At 47.1% G+C, this 16,044-nt stretch overlaps 1 pseudogene; it reads left to right on the forward strand.

Annotated features, from left to right (window-relative positions):
- Positions 1-300: 300 nt before the first annotated feature.
- On the forward strand, positions 301-1,676 carry LOC115896363 (annotated as a pseudogene).
- Positions 1,677-16,044: the final 14,368 nt, after the last annotated feature.

Consider the following 16,044-nt stretch of genomic DNA (forward strand, 5'->3'; position numbering starts at 1 on the left):
CATGAAGTGAGGAGTTCAAGACCAGCCTGGCCAAGATGGTGAAACCCCGTCTCTACTAAAAATACAAAAATTAGCCAGGCGTGGTGGCATGCACCTGTAATCCTAGCTACTCGGGAGGCTGAGGCAGAGAATTGCTTAAACCCGGGAGGCGGAGGTTGCAATGAGCCAAGATCGCGCCACTGCACTCCAGCCTGGGCAACAGAGTGAGACTCTGTCTCAAAAAAAAAAAAGGTGCATAATCTCAGACCAGCCCGAAGAGCTGCAGCTGCCTTTTGCGCCATACCTGCCTTCCCCATCCTCCCTGCCGACATCACGCTCCAGTTCCTGCTTGAATTTACTTTGGCAATGTGATTGGAATGTATCCGGCTCAGAACTATGCCATGCCAAACCTGGATAAAACACTTGACGAAATGAAAAGGGGAATGCCAAGAAGAAACCCCCTAGTTCATGAGGCAGACTCCAGCACTGCCTTCTGGTTACACTGATTCCACCACTCTTAAGGGCCTCCTTTACCATCTCAACCAAAGCCTTTTGTTTTCATCTCCAACCTCAGCGATTTTCGTCTTGTCTAGACTCTGTGCTGCCTTAGGGCAAAAATGGGGCCACAAGTTGAGAACTACCTATGCAGTGTGACAGGTCCCCTGCCAGGTTATTTAAGGGTACATGTCCACTGCCTGAACCCTGAAGGCCAGTTCCACTTCCTTCCCTGAAGGAAGGCCAAGGCCATGGTGTCTAGCTGAGGAATAGGTGTCCCTGAGAACCCAAACATCCTGGAGAATAACTGATAACCTACCAAGGGAAACAGTCCCATCACACACACATTGTAGGTAAAGAGACAGAAAATTAGCTTAGAGATGGGAGGTGGCACAGATCTCTAAAGCTGTCCCGCTGCCATTCAGGAGTGCCTCATGCATAAGTCCCAATAAACTCATCTACTAGCCAAGCTGAACTTGTCCCAGACATGCTTGGTCTCTTTGCTCCCTCCCAGTTTGGGGTAAGGTTTTTTAAAATACAATTCCAAGTTTTTCTCATTACAATTGGCGTCATGAGCAGGATCTGAGAAACCAATGGATGAATTAGGAAGGCGCATCTGCGGGGAGAATCCTAGGGCGGTTGGCAACATGCATGTGGGGTAGAGTTGCCTGACTGCTCAACCTTCACGGGCCACTGTGGACTCTGGGAAAACACTGGCAGAAACTGAATCACCTATTGTAAGAAGCTAAGATATTAAAATACGATAAAGATAATAAATGTGCTGTTGTTGCAATAAGGGTAGCTACTGAGAAATCATGAGAGCAGGAAACGGAGAAAGGGTAAAAACTCCTGCAGAAGGGCAAAGGCATGCCAGGTTTTCTAGGACACCAGCAGGTTACATATTATGGCCTATTCTTGTATATTCTTGTGCATAGTCTAAAACTGATGGGCAAATAACAAAAACAAAAAATTCAGAGTTCAAATGGTTAACCTGCAACTACATATAGAGTTAAATAGTATCTTCGGATGCTCTCTGTTTCTCTTTCCTTTTCCACATGCTTTGAATCTGCTGTTATTAAGCCACCAGTGTTGAGATAAAACTCACTGTTTATGGTAACACTAATTCAAGGTTATTTGGAGATTTTTTTTATATACAATTAAGCCAGTTTTTAAATACAATTTTTTATACAATTTTTTTATACAATTAAGCCAGTTCTAGTTAAAATATAAACAATAAAACTCATTTGAAACTGAAAAAAAAAAAAAGGAAAAAAGAGGTTTTTAAAATTCAAACTGCCATGGAAACTGCTTTACCCCAAATTTTGATCCACAGCTTTCCTTGGATTACCTATTGGGGAAAATAGAGTTTAGTCGTAACAGGTCCCAATTTTGTCAAAAGTAATTTGGGTCCAACTGTCTTTTGTAAAAATAACAAATTTATTGTACAGTCTCATGGCTAGTGTCAGATCTTTGTGTATGTATGTATACACATGTTTAAATACATTATATATGTGCATGTATTATATGTCCTAACATGCTACCAAATAAAACTATAAATAAATGGGTATAAAGTCCAAATGCTTTTCAAGTTCACATGAATTCAATAATCTGTGGTAAATAAGTTGGCTTTTAAATTATTGGTAAATAAAAATGAAGATATCTTCAAAAGTGTCAGCATACATATTTTTCTGAGTCTACTGATAAAAAACATTTTATATTTGCCTCTGCTAGATACTTTAAGGTGTCAGGGTTTTACATGAAAGTTAGAAGACTGTAAACCCAGCCAAAAATAAAATGATCTTTGTATGACTTTTTTGATAAGCACGACTAATTTGATATTGTTGGTTTAATGAAAACAACTGAATTTTCTGAGTTATCAGCAAGAATCCCCATGTGTTTAACTTTAAGGCGCCTGTTTAGATCAACACCTGATATTCACAAGCTATGAAAATGGTTAACAGGGAAATAACTTGCAATGATGATTAGCTTTGTTGACGGTCTTGGTTCTCACAAGTAATGTAGATAAACTACTAAAAATGAATAAACTGAGTAAATGAGATAAATATGTAGGTTAAACTTCTGTATAGTTTAAAATCTTAAAATTATTTTAGGTCCTCATTTAATGTCTAAGTCATTTCCAATTTGAAAAGGGTTATGATATGGGGGAGGTATTTGTGGACCTTAACGAGCTAGATAAAAACAAGGACCGGCCGGGTGCGGTGGCTCACGCCTGTAATCCCAGCATTTTGGGAGTCCGAGGCGGGCGAATCACGGGGTCAAGAGATCAAGACCATCCTGGCCAACATGGTGAACCCCCATCTCTACTAAAAATACAAAAATTAGCTGGGCGTGGTGGTGCATGCCTATAGTCTCAGCTGCTCAGGTGGCTGAGGCAAGAGAACCTCTTGAATCTGGGAGCCAGAGGTTACAGTGAGCCGAGATCATGCCACTGCACTCCAGGCTGGTGACAGAGTGAGACTCTTTCAAAAAAACAAAACAAAACAAAACAAAACAAAACAAGGACCAAGTCCAGAAAATATCAAAGAACAAAAAGGGGATGGGCCAATTGAATGCCTGCACACTTGCCCTGGGATAGGCGGGCAATTAACATGAAACAATACCACCTGCCAGGGGTGCTTTGAAATCACCTGAACAATCCAGGAATTGCATAAGGCACAAATAGTTCAGAGCACCTGCAACAGTCCTATGTGGCCTGAGAAGAAGCCAGATGATGCCTAGAAAATGACAGTAAACTGCATGAGCTAAACAGCTAAACAGAGAGATGCCACCTGTATCACAAACAGAGTGATGTGCCCAGTATTGCTCAACTGCTAGAGCAAATGGTCCTTAAGCTGGGAAATGTCCATGCTGTGATTAATTTGGCTAATGCCTTTTAAAGCATTTCTTTAGCAGAAGATTCACAGGAGCAGTTTGCCTTCATTTGGGAGGGTGAACAATGGACTTTCCAGGTGCTACCACAAGAGTATCTGTGCAGCCCCACCATCTTTCATGATATGATTGCACAGGACCTGTCTAGACTTTTTGCCTACCTCAGTCTTCCTGTTTTACCGTACCAATAATATAATGTTAACCCCAGAATCTCTTACAAATCTGGAGACTGCCCTGCACACCATCTTAGACAGCCTAAAGGACAGGGCATGGGAAGTCAACCCCCCAAAGATACAAGGGCCCAGTGTAGCCATCAAATTCCTAGGAATTACCTGGCTGGGTAAGACACGAAACATATCCAGAGCTGTTACTGATAAGATAGCACAGCAGCCTATTCCTCAGACAATAAAGCAACTTCATGTTTTCCTTGGTTTATTAGGCTACTGGAAAATATTCATCCCTTATTTAACACAAACCCTCCAGCCTTTACACACCCTAGTAGAAAGGGATGCAAAGTGGGACTGGACACATATAGAGCAAGAGGCATTTGACAAAGCAAAAATGTTGGTAAAACAAGCCCAAGCATTAGGTGCCTGACAGCCACAGCACCCTTTTGTATTAGAAGTCACTAGAGATACCACAGGGATGAAATGGTGTTTGTGGCAAAAGCAACCAACAGTAATGGTACTTGTAAGGTTTGGTCTCAATTATGGAAGGGGGCAGAATCCCACTATATAGTCCCGGAGCAACAACTCTGGCTGTATATAGGGCATTGCAACAAATGGAGGCCATCACCAGAAAGCAAACCATCACAATCAAAAGTGCCTCTCCTATAAAAGGGGAGATGGAGGGCCTTCTAGCCAAGCCCGCCCCTGGGATAATACAATCACACACTCTGCTGAAGTGGCATGCCTATCTACAACAGGGGGTGTCTTGTCCATGAGTCCTAGTCTAAGTCAGGCACCACAGAAAATGCTCAGACCCATCCACTTTGAACAAGTGGAAGGGGCCGACATGGCAATGAATCTACCTACTAGGCCAACCACCATATATGAAGGGACCCCATTGATATCTACTAGGGTCTAATACACTGATGAGTCTAGCAAAGGCACCCAACACCAATGGCTGGCAATCATGGTGAAAATGGACATCGACAACGTATGGTTAGAATGGGAATTAGGAAAAAGCAGTCAATGGGCCATGCTACAGGCAGTTTGGATACTCATCACCCACGAGCCCTGGCCATCTGTCATTTGCACAGATAATTGGATTACATACAGAGGCCTTACCATGTGGATCAATCAGTGTGCCACAGACAACTGGCAAGTTTGGGGCAGGCTCCTCTGGAGAATGTCCATGTGGCAAGACATCCACATCAGGTTACAGGAAAGGGATATCCATCTTGTGATGTACCATATGGATGCACATAACCCCAAACCACCTCCTGGAAATCAAAAGGTGAATGCCCTTACTCACTCACATGCAGGCAATTTGCCCAAGCCCATCCGAGGAAACTCCCGTATGTGTACATCATAAAAACGACCACCAGGGGCAATCACAGAGTGGCCCATAGCAAAGGCAGCAGACATCCCTATCCAATATGCAAATGTTTTGGCAGCTGTTCAGAACCATGAGATCTGCTCGCAACTGCGACCTAGAAAGATTCCCTCCACACCAAGTCACATACATCGAGCCATACAAACTATGTAAGCCTGGCAAGTCAATTATATTGGTCCCCTGCCCCAGAATAGAAAGAAACGGCATGCCTTAACTTGTACGAACACAACGGGGCTGCTACAGGCCTTCCCAATAAAATGTGCCACTCAGCTGAAGATCATCAAATGTCTCACTGCTCTTTTTTTTTTTTTTTTTTTTTTTTTTTTGAGACAGAGTCTTGCTCTGTCCCCCAGGCTGGGGTGCAGTGGCACAATCTTGGCTCACTGCAACCTCCGCCTCTCAAGTAGCTGGGATTACAGGTACCCACCACCATGCCTGGCTAATTTTTGTACTTTTAGTAGAGATAGGTTTTCACCATGTTGGCCAGGTTGGTCTCGAACTCCTGACCTCAAGTTATCCACCCACCTCGGCCTCCCAAAGTGCTGGGATTACAAGCGTGAGCTACCATGCCCAGCCCTCACTGCTCTTAATGTCATGTGTGGCATACCAAAAAGGATAGATAATGATCGAGGCCCCAATTCACAGGTCATAATATCAAGCACTGGGCATCAGAACAAAATATAGACTGAAAGTTCCACTTACCATATAACCCAACAGGGGCAGGCCTTACGTACATTGTCTTAGGAGTGGACTAAGAATCTCCCTGAAGCTATACAAATTTTAAACGTCACCCACTACCATGCATGGCATCACTTCCTGTGAATGGTTGGCAAGGTCTGTAAAACAGGCCTCACAAACTCTTGGGGTTGCCTCTGAGACTCAGAGCCATGATCCTGAAACAAATGGCCAGACTTTGCCCCTGAGCACATCAGTGGATCTACCAAGTGGCGATGGCTACATGGACCCAAAGTCGAGCTGGAAAATGCCCCCATACTGGATCGATTTTATAGCACTGGAGGATACCATAAAGACTGACAGAGGGGAAATGATCCCAGCTGTGCTCCTTGATGGAGATCCGAGAGACTGACGTTATCAATATGCAGCAACACCAACACCTGCTAGATGCGTTATAATGGGGATAGCACAGGCAAGGCAGAAACTTACCAATTGACTTTATACCCACCCCTGTGGAGGGAAATCCTATATAGTACTGTAAGCCAGGCTCGAGGCCCAGGGCAGTTGCCCCAATAGGGCCAATGGGAAAAATCATTATGTTAGCAAGAATTATGTTACAAGGAATAGATATACCTATGAGGGTTTCTACTAAACGTCTGTGTTTATGCCCAAAGGCTATGGCTTCTTCTACCCACGGTAGCTAATAATGTCTTCCTGGACTGGGCTGCAGCTACAGCAACAGTCAACAACCAGCCCAGTTACTGGTTATGGGGATACCTCCCCCTGTCAAATGATAACAGTATGCCTTGGAATATTCTGCCTTTCTCCCAACAGAACTGGAATGATTTGTTCAACAGCATCAATAAGGCAATCGGACTCACTGGGGATTGCCTCCACCTGGAGGCCAAATTGCCACCATGACAGAGATCCAACAACATATGTCCTTAAAGGCACTACCTGTTATTTCTCTGATAAAGAGAATCATGTCACAGATGCTTTAAATCATTTGTCAACTCAGATCCATGATATAGTTCAATGACGTTACTTTGACTCATTCTTAAATTAGGTATACACCTTACCTACTTGCTGGAATTATGTTTTGCTAATAGGCATCATAATTATAGTTAGCTTCTGCTTTTTATGCTGTTATGTATACCATGGAAGTGGCCTGTATCCACAAACTGTGGCTATACATTATAGACCCCTATAGCTCTTCCCCTCGTTTCCTGCTCAGGGATTCTCGAGCAAGACTGGTGGAAAGAATATAAGAGCTGGGGAATGGGATAAATTGAAGTATGACAGTTTCCCCAACCAGGTTACTTAAGGGTGATGTCCGCTGCCTGACTCTGAAGACCAGATCATGACCCAGGGCCATGGTACCCAGCCAAGGAACAAATGACCCCGAGGACCCAAACATCCCAGAGAATAGCTGAGAACCTACCAAGGGAAACAGTCCCATCACACACACAGTGGACGCAAAGAACCAGAAAATTAGCTTAAAAGCAGCTTAGGGATGGGAGGCGGCACAGATCTCTAAAGCTGTCCCGCTGCCATCCAGGAATGCCTCATGTGTAAGTCCTCATAAACTCATTTGCTTACCAAGCTGGACTTGTCTGAGGCACTCTTTGGCCTCTTGGCTCCCTCTCAGTTTGGGGGAAGGGAAGGTTTTTTTTTTTTTTTTTTTTTTTTTAATACAGTTCTGGGTTTTTCTCGTTACATTACCCTTATATTTCCAACATCCTTATCTCTTTCCACATCTTCCTTTCAGCAGCTTGGGAGGTTCTAAGACAGGAAATTACGGTGTTAGATTAGTGAACGTGACCTTTAATGAATAGTCTTTCCTTTATTCTTTGGGATTTTGACTACCTTTTGTCAGATGAAAAATTGGTGAGTTTTGTGTAGCTGATTGGATACAAATAATGCTGATTTCACATTTTAGCAAAGATGCTTATTAAACAGTTGGTACTAAATTGTGTTGTTTCTAAGTAATTAAAATTAATATTCAGAAGCCGAAGAAGAGGAGGAGGAGGAGGAGGAGGAGGAAGAAGAAGAAGAAGAAGGAGGAGAAGGAGGGAGGAGGAGGAGGAGAAGGGGAAGGGGAGGGAAGAAGGAAGAAGGAAGGAAGAAGGAAGAAGGAAGAAGAAAGAAGGCAGAAGAAGAAAAAGAAGAGGAAGAATGCAGCAGTAGGTTGTTTACAGATGTAAGACATTGGGGGATGGGTCTCAGAAATGTCTGTCTTTAAGGTTTGGAAGTAGGGAATATTTAGGTCTGGGCTGGAGTTACCTATTTGGGAGTGGTCATAACTGCAGAGTTCCTGAGGCCCTTGCTGTGACAGCAGAGCCAGCCAGGGTTCCTGGTTGCAAGCATGCTCACAGAATTGGTGGGAAAGCTGATGTCCTGCTGAGATAAGCAGAAATCAGCTGTTGGAGATGGCACCCACCTGGGAATTAGACAGACCAGAGTGGAGCCCTGACAGGGCAGCCTGCTTCAGACTGAGCTTGTAGGGGAGGAGTGGCTCCTTGACTGGGCCAGGTGGCCTCTGATCACTGTCCTCCCAGAATAAGTCCAGTGGGGCTGGGGTGAGACCACAAAAGGAGGGTAGGGACAGTTTAGAAGGGATGTGGTTATTAGACAGCACACACAGCACAAACCACCCTAGACAATGAGCATCTGGGGAGGAATGGAGGAGCTAGGACAGGGTCGTGAGGGGTGGTGCCTCAGGGGCAGGCAAGCGAGTGGACAGGAACACTGGCTGGGAAGGCACAGGGTGACAGGACTGAGGAGTAAGAGACTGCTTCCACCCAGAAATCTCTTTTTGGGTGATGAGACAGTCTCCAGCAATTGGAGAAAGAGCCCTGGGAGTTGGGAAGGGGCCAGTCCAGGCTGTCCCTCAGCAAGCTCCTGGAACTATGGAGGTTCGGTGAATAGTGGGGATGACCCATTTAGCCGGGATCATGACCAGAGGAGCGAGTCGAGCAGGTGTGGTGGTGGGTTCATGCATATCAGAGTTGGTGATCAGGTGTATGTGGCACCAGCCATGTCCACACTCAGATCCAAAGCTTCAGGGGTCACCTTTACTCTGCCCAGCTTCCACCATTCCATACCCCATGCAAAAAGTTGGTAAGTATGAGCCTGCACTCTGGGCTGTTCTGGGGACCCTGCCAAGCGAAAACAGCACCCTTCAGAAATGGCTTGGTCAGAGTCACTAAACCACTGGTAGGCAGGCAACACTCTCCAGGGAAGACTGGTATGTGCCACTGCTTTGGTTGCCCTTGCCATGGAGATTTGCTAGGGCATGTGTGACCTTGGCAAGTTTCTTAGCCTTTCTGAGCTCATCCATAAAATGGGGATAATAACCATACTTCCCTTCTGGTTGGTATGAGGATTAACAACAATCATATCATTTACTAAGGGCTTGGAGACGAAGGCCTGGGACACATTAGCTCCAATAACAGTTATTATCCAACTCCCTTCCCTTCTTCTGAGACTGTGGGTGTGCTTCAGCTTCCCATGAAAATGCAACTACAGACCAAGAACACCCTGGATGCCAGCGCAGGTTTCTTGCACTGCAGTCATTGTCAGTGAAGAAGCTGGTGTGTGTGTGTGTGTGTGTGTGTGTGTGCGCTGGGTGTTGGGGGCAGTGCATCAGCCTCTGAGCTTGGCTCACCCGGTCTGACAGACCCACTTAAGGGCTGGTTAGTGGGGTTTCTGAGCCCACATGACTGAGACTGACCTCAGACCCTGCAGGACCCAGTGAGGTCTCTAGCAACCTCTCCTGAGATTTCTAGTCTCTGCATTCCAGCCACAAATGAATCTATGTCAGACACTAGCAAAGTTGAGGTTTGGTTTCTGTGGGGACCCAAATAGTTTCCCACTTGTGGTCGAGGGGACGCAGAAGGACAGTGCCGCTTACTAGAGTGGCCTCTTCACTACCCTTAAACCTTTTGAGAGGTTCCACCTCCATTCAGAGGTGCTGACGGAATGTTATTAGAAAGACAGATTATTCTGTGAGAAAATGATAAACCAGAAAGTTATGTGAAAAGCAAGTCAGGGGTCGGCCTAGGGTGCAAGACAAAAAGTTGGGTAAGAAATCCAGGATAGGCCGGGCGCGGTGGCTCAAGCCTGTAATCCCAGCACTTTGGGAGGCCGAGACGGGCGGATCACGAGGTCAGGAGATCGAGACCATCCTGGCTAACACGGTGAAACCCCGTCTCTACTAAAAAATACAAAAAAAAACTAGCCGGGCGAGGTGGCGGCGCCTGTAGTCCCAGCTACTCGGGAGGCTGAGGCAGGAGAATGGCGTGAACCCGGGAGGCGGAGCTTGCAGTGAGCTGAGATCCGGCCACAGCACTCCAGCCTGGGTGACAGAGCGAGACTCCGTCTTAAAAAAAAAAAAAAAAAAGAAATCCAGGATAGCACTGGAGTGCACATAGATGGGCGGGGGCACTCAGAGGTGGAGGGGAGGTGGGGCACTCCCCAGGTGGGGCAGAGGGACTCAGGGCCCACAGTCCAGGCTTCTAGGCATCATGGTGTGGTGCAAGTCACAACACTGCCCCCACCCATCCAACGCAGCAGTTCAAGGGCTGTGAGCCCAGGGCCAAGCTATTGCACGCCCTAGAGGGGCTGAGTCCTTGGCCATGAAGGGAGGGCTGGCTTGAAGCTGCATCTGGGCTCCGCCTACCTTCACCCCTTTCTTTGGTTCTCTAGGAGGAAGGTAGCAAATAACAAAGCTTGTCACTCAGAGAACCAGAAAGGACTCCATTTGTGTTTCAACCTCCTTGGAGGGTCAAGGAAGCCCACAAGAGTCTTGAGGAGAGTTTGATGGGGCTGAACTTACAGCTCAGCACCATGAGAGTTACAGAGGCACGAGTTGTCCACAGAGGCCAGCAGTGGCTGTGTACTACATGCGGCCTTGTGAGCTGCGATTTGGAATTTAGACTGTGTCCTAAGAGCAGTGAGGAGCCATGGAAACTATAACAGACAAGATTGACAGGGAATTGCACTTGAAAAACCTCCTTTAGCTGTTATGTAGAGAAAGGATTAAAGGAGGGGCCAAGGAGGAGACAGGGAGGCAAAGCAGAGGCTGTTACACTGTTCAGCATGAGACGGTGGCACCTGGACTGGGGAGAGTGGGCTAGTTTGGAATTGATTAGGGATGAACGCAGTCATGCTTGCTAACTGGTTTCACTGCATTTACCTTTGCCCCTTAGGGCCTATTCTCCATATAGCAGACAATGTGATCCTAGTTAAAACATAATTCCAGGTCATGCCACTTCTCTGGCTTCCCATCTCAGAGTAAAAGTCAAAGTCCTTACCATGACTGTAGGAGAACAGCCTGTTGTGTGGCAAGAATGATGCTTTTTTTAAAAAAAAAAAAAAAAACAGGGTCTCATTCTGTTGCCTAGGCTCGAGTGCAGTGGCAAGATCACAGCTCACTGCAGCCTCAAACTCCTGGGCTCAAGGGGTCCTCCCACCTCAGCCTTCTGAGTAGTTTGGACTATAGGTGCATGCCACCACATCTGGCTATTTTTACTATTACTATTATTATTATTATTATTTTGTAGAGAGGAGGTCTCGCTATGTTGCCTAGGCTAGTCTCAAACTCCTGGCCTCAAAAGATCCTCCTGCCTTGGCCTCCCAAAGTGCTGGGATTACAGGTGTGGACCACTGTTCCAGGTCATGACACCATCTTGATCCAAAGCCACCAAAATGACCAATGTTCGACCCCTAGATGCTAAGATATTTAAACAATGCCTGTAGAATAGAAAACTCTTCATAAAGATGCTTATCTAACCTCCCCAGTGGTCACGAGTCTTGGCAAGAAAGTCTGAAGACGGGACCAGCTGCACGTGTTTTACCCTAAGAGCTTGCTATACAAAGGATGCTTTCTGGACGGCTAGTGTCAGGATTCAGTCTTGCAGCCACCCGAGACATCACTTCTGTTCGTAAGTCCCTCATATATTTCTCTCTGAGAAACTGGATTTGTTAACCTCTTTCTTTGGCTTCTCAGCTCCCTCGGTCTTTGGGTTTGCATAGTCCTGCTATCCATGGAACAGTGGCTCACAAGAGCCAACACAGCCTTCTCTCTCTCACATCTCTCTGAGGACCTCATCTACTACTTCCAGCCACCTCACTTACACCACTTCAGTCACTGCTTGCCCAGGGCCTTAGGATTTCCTGTGCCCTCTGCCTGGAATGTAATCCCCCCAGATATACCTGCACAGATGCTATCTTACCACCTCAGTTCTCTGCCCAAATGTTACCGTATCTGTGAGGCCTTTCCAGATTCCATATATGAAGAGAATCCCTTATGCTCCACTGTAATGCCTTTTTTATTTCCTTGATAGTACTGCTTATAGCCTGTAATTTTACATGTTCGTTCAAAATGTGTTCCTAGTGTATAACACAATGCCTGGCATATAGAAGGTTCTTAACAGGTATTTTTGTTTTTTGAGACAGAGTCTTGCTCTGTCACCCAGGGTGGAGTGCAGTGGCATGATCTTGGCTCACTGCTACCTCCACCTCCTGGGTTCAAGCAAGTCTCTTGCCTCAGCCTCCTGAGCAGCTGGGACTACAGGTGAAGGCCACCACACCGGGATAATTTTTGTATTTTTAGTGGAGATGGGGGTTTGCCATGTTGGCCAGGCTGGTCTCGAACTCCTGGCCTCAAGTGATCCCCCTACCTTGGCCTCCCAAAGTGCTGGGATTACAGGCGTGAGCCACTGTGCATGACCTTTTAATAAATATTTAGTTGACTGTGTGAGTTGAGGTTGAGGATGCAGGAGGGAGCAGGTCCCCTGCAGGATAGCAGTCCCCAACCTTTTTGGCACCAGGGACTGGTTTTGTGGAAGACAATTTTTCCATGGATGGAGGGCAGGGATGGTTTCAGGATGATTCAAGCACATTACACTTATTGTGCACTTTATTCCTATTATTATTGCATTGTAATATATAATGAAATAATTATACGACTCACCATAATATATGGTGAAGGAAGCCCTGAGCTTGTTTTCCTGCAACTAGATGGTCCCATCTGAGGGTGATGGGAGACAGTGATAGATCATCAGACATTAGATTCTCATAAGGAATGTACAGCCTAGATCTCTCGCTTGCACAGCTCACAATAGGGTTCATACTCCTGGAGTCCTAGAATCCTAGAATTCCTACTTCTAGAATCCTAGAATTAGAGAATCTAATGCCACTGCTGATCTGACAGGAGGTGGAGCTCAGGCAGTAATGCAAGCAATGGTGAGCGGCTGTAACCATAGATGAAGCTTCACTCACTTGTAAGCCACTCACCTCCTGCTGTGCAGCCCAATTTCTAGCAGGCCATGGGCTGGGGCCTGGGGGTTGAAGACCCCTGCTCCAAGACTTACCTCCCACTAAGAACTTAGGCAGGATGCTTGCAGAAACCTGATGTGGGAGGTGAGGTGAAAGGTAGTGGGAGGAAGGGAAGCCCAGTGTATGTGTGAGTGGATGTGTGTGCTTGTGCGCCTGAGTGAGGGTGGGTGCTTCTCCAGGACCCTTTTACCTCCAAGTTCCTGGCCTGGGTGGAGTCTGGGCAGGACAGGGGTAAATCTGAGTCAGGGTCTGACCAAGGAGATAACAGGTTGTGCCAGAGGCACCAGGCAAAACTGGAAGGGATGGGATGGAGGGCATGTGGATGGGAACTATTAACTCTCCCTAGGGATGGGAGAGCCAAGGCTTTCCTCTAGGGGAGGGGGCAGTAGAGTTGGGCCTTGAAGAGTGAGTGGGACTTTGCTAAGCCATAACAAAAGAAGAAAGGCATTTTGAGCTTGAGAGAAGGTCTGAGGGCTAGGAAAAGGTGGACTAGCTCAGAAGATGCTGGACTGGACTGTCTGCTGTAGCAGAGGAGGTGAGACAAAGCAGTCAGCAGCCTGAAGTCAGAGAGGCTTTAAATGCTAAGCGGAGGACCAGGGACTCCATTCTGAGGGCCCCGAGGTCAGAGAGGCTTTAAAATGCTAGACAGAGGACCAGGAACGCCATCCTGAGGGCCCTGAGGTCAGGGAGGTTTTAAATATTAGGAGGAGGACCAGGGACTCCATCCTGAGGGCCCTGGAAGAGTTGAAGCAAGGGAGTGAGAGATTCCTTCAGTTGCCCTGAAATGGGTCTAAAAATGCTTGGGAGGCAAAATCCTAGACACAGTGCTGGGTAGGATGTGATGGCTGGCGTGAGGGTGTAGAGGATGATATCCGTGTCTCCGGTTTGAAAGCCCCTGAGGTAAAGAACTGGGCCCTGGGGTTGGAGGGATGTAGCAGGTTTGGGGACAGCAGTGAAAGTTGGTTCTAGCCAGGTAGGCTGGAGCCTGGAGCACTCTGAATTAGGGATCCTGGATCTGGTTCCCCCTCCTAGAGAGAGACTCTGATGTCCCATGTCTCAGTACTGGGGCCCTGGGCCATACATACCTTGTCCCATGAGGACCCTGTCCCAAGCTTTTCACGGTCTACTACACTCAGGGGCCCTGGGCAGAAGAGGTGGGCTGGGGGACTGGGTAGAGGCTGGGCCTTGAAGCTGGGGAAAGGACAAATGAGGCTGTCAGCTTTGAATGTCACTCCCCTTAGCTGCCCTCCAAGTCACCCCCAACCAGGATGCCCAGGCAGGGGCTGCTGTAGTTGCTGCAACCCTTCAGAGGTGGAGCTGTTGATCTCGGGGTAGCCTATGGTGGCAGGGAGCCTCTGAGTGGGTAGTTCCTGCAGGGGGAAGGGGTTATTGCGTGTCCTGGGATTAAGGTGAGTACCAGCGGCTAGTGGATCTGTGGTAGCCAGTGGGAGAGTCGAGTTTCTGCGGGTGAGTGGGAACGAGAGGTGGGGGCCGGGGCCCATGGCTCCCGGTATTTTTCCACCCTCTCCTGTGCCTAATAATGCTTCCCTACTTTCCAGCGTGCCAGTCATCCTCTTCTCTCCCACTTATGACCGGGTGGGGCTGGGATCAAGTCTGCCGAGGCAGGGTGGGGAGGCAAGGGCAGACTCCTCCACTGCCCCACCCTATTTGGGTATGGCTGCAGGGAGCACGTGTATATTGTGTGTGTGCGCACGCCTGTGCAGCGCCACGGTGGGGCGCCCTCGGGGCCTCGCCGCACACATTCTGACCCATTCGGAAGCAAAAAGAGACAAGGGCCGGACATGGTCTGGGGTCACCTGCAGGACCAGGACCCCACCTTGCCTCACTGCTCTATCAGCACCTGCCCATTGCCCTGAACTGTGCTCCTTCAGTGAACAGAGGAGGCAAAAGGAGCCTTTAGAAGGTATCTCTAGCACAAATTTAACCATGAACAGAAGATCTATGAGAAGAAAGGAAAATAAAAACTTAAGCGAAGACAGACACGATATCTGAATACATGCACAGTAAGTGCAGATCACAGTCCTCTCTGGAGGAAAAGACTAATGCCAGTTCTTCCCAAGTGAGTCTCTAGATTCAGGGAAACCTGGTCACAGTTCAAAGAGGTTTGCTTTTCCAGAACCTGAAGCATGCAGTCTCAACTTCTGGCAACTGGAAATGTACAAGAATAGCTTTGACATGTTTGTAAATGACCAACAAGGAGGACAGATTGGCTATTAAACTCCAACACAGTAGTGATTATACAGGAACAGGGAATTAGACGACCAGAATCCATTAACAAAGATTTGTACAAAATTAGGAAAAGTTCCTACCAATCATTAAGAAGTAGTTAAATAAGCCTCGGAAAAAAATTGTGAAGGGGTTGGGGTAACTTACACAAGAACTGCTCTTTTGAGAGTGGGGACCATTCTGTTCCCTTAGTGCTAGGCACCCAGCAAACACACCATAAATGCTCAAAGACTGAATGCTCATCACTGGTAATCAGAGAAATGCAAATTAAAACAACTGCATATGACATTTTACTTAACAGACTGGCAAAAATGAAAAAAGAAACGTAATATCCTGAGCTGGCAGGAGCACAAGGAAATGTCTCGTGCTGATGATGAATGTGAATTGGTAAGTTTTTTTGTGGTTTGCAATAGCACAAAATTGAAAACAGCACAAATGTACGTTACTCTGGGCTCGCTAAACAGGCACTAAATAAAATGAGTCAGTTTCTTGTCCCGAGCAAGTAAAGTAGAGGGTAGGTCCACGCGACCCGGAGTCTAGGACACATCCTCGGGAGTGAACAGCCACAATTCACAGACGATGTGTGCAGCCGGGACATGAAAGGCCCAAGGCAAACCCACCACGCGGTAAACGCCAGGACTCTGAGGAGGGGTGGAAGCTGGGACTCCAAGGAGGGGTGGAATTGACTTAGAGACAGGAGGGAGCCTCTTGGACGGCAAAGCTGCCCTGGGCAAGTATTCTTTTCTTTCTAAACCTTCCTTCTGGTCTCCGTCTGGAAATTTAAGCGCGCCCCCTGGTAGGGGGAGAGAGGAAGGGGAAGTAAAGGGGGTGTCCGGGTAGAATAAAATGCTCCTGGGTGAA

This window comes from Rhinopithecus roxellana, chromosome 3 (assembly GCF_007565055.1).
Source record: "Rhinopithecus roxellana isolate Shanxi Qingling chromosome 3, ASM756505v1, whole genome shotgun sequence".
NCBI lineage: Eukaryota > Metazoa > Chordata > Mammalia > Primates > Cercopithecidae > Rhinopithecus > Rhinopithecus roxellana.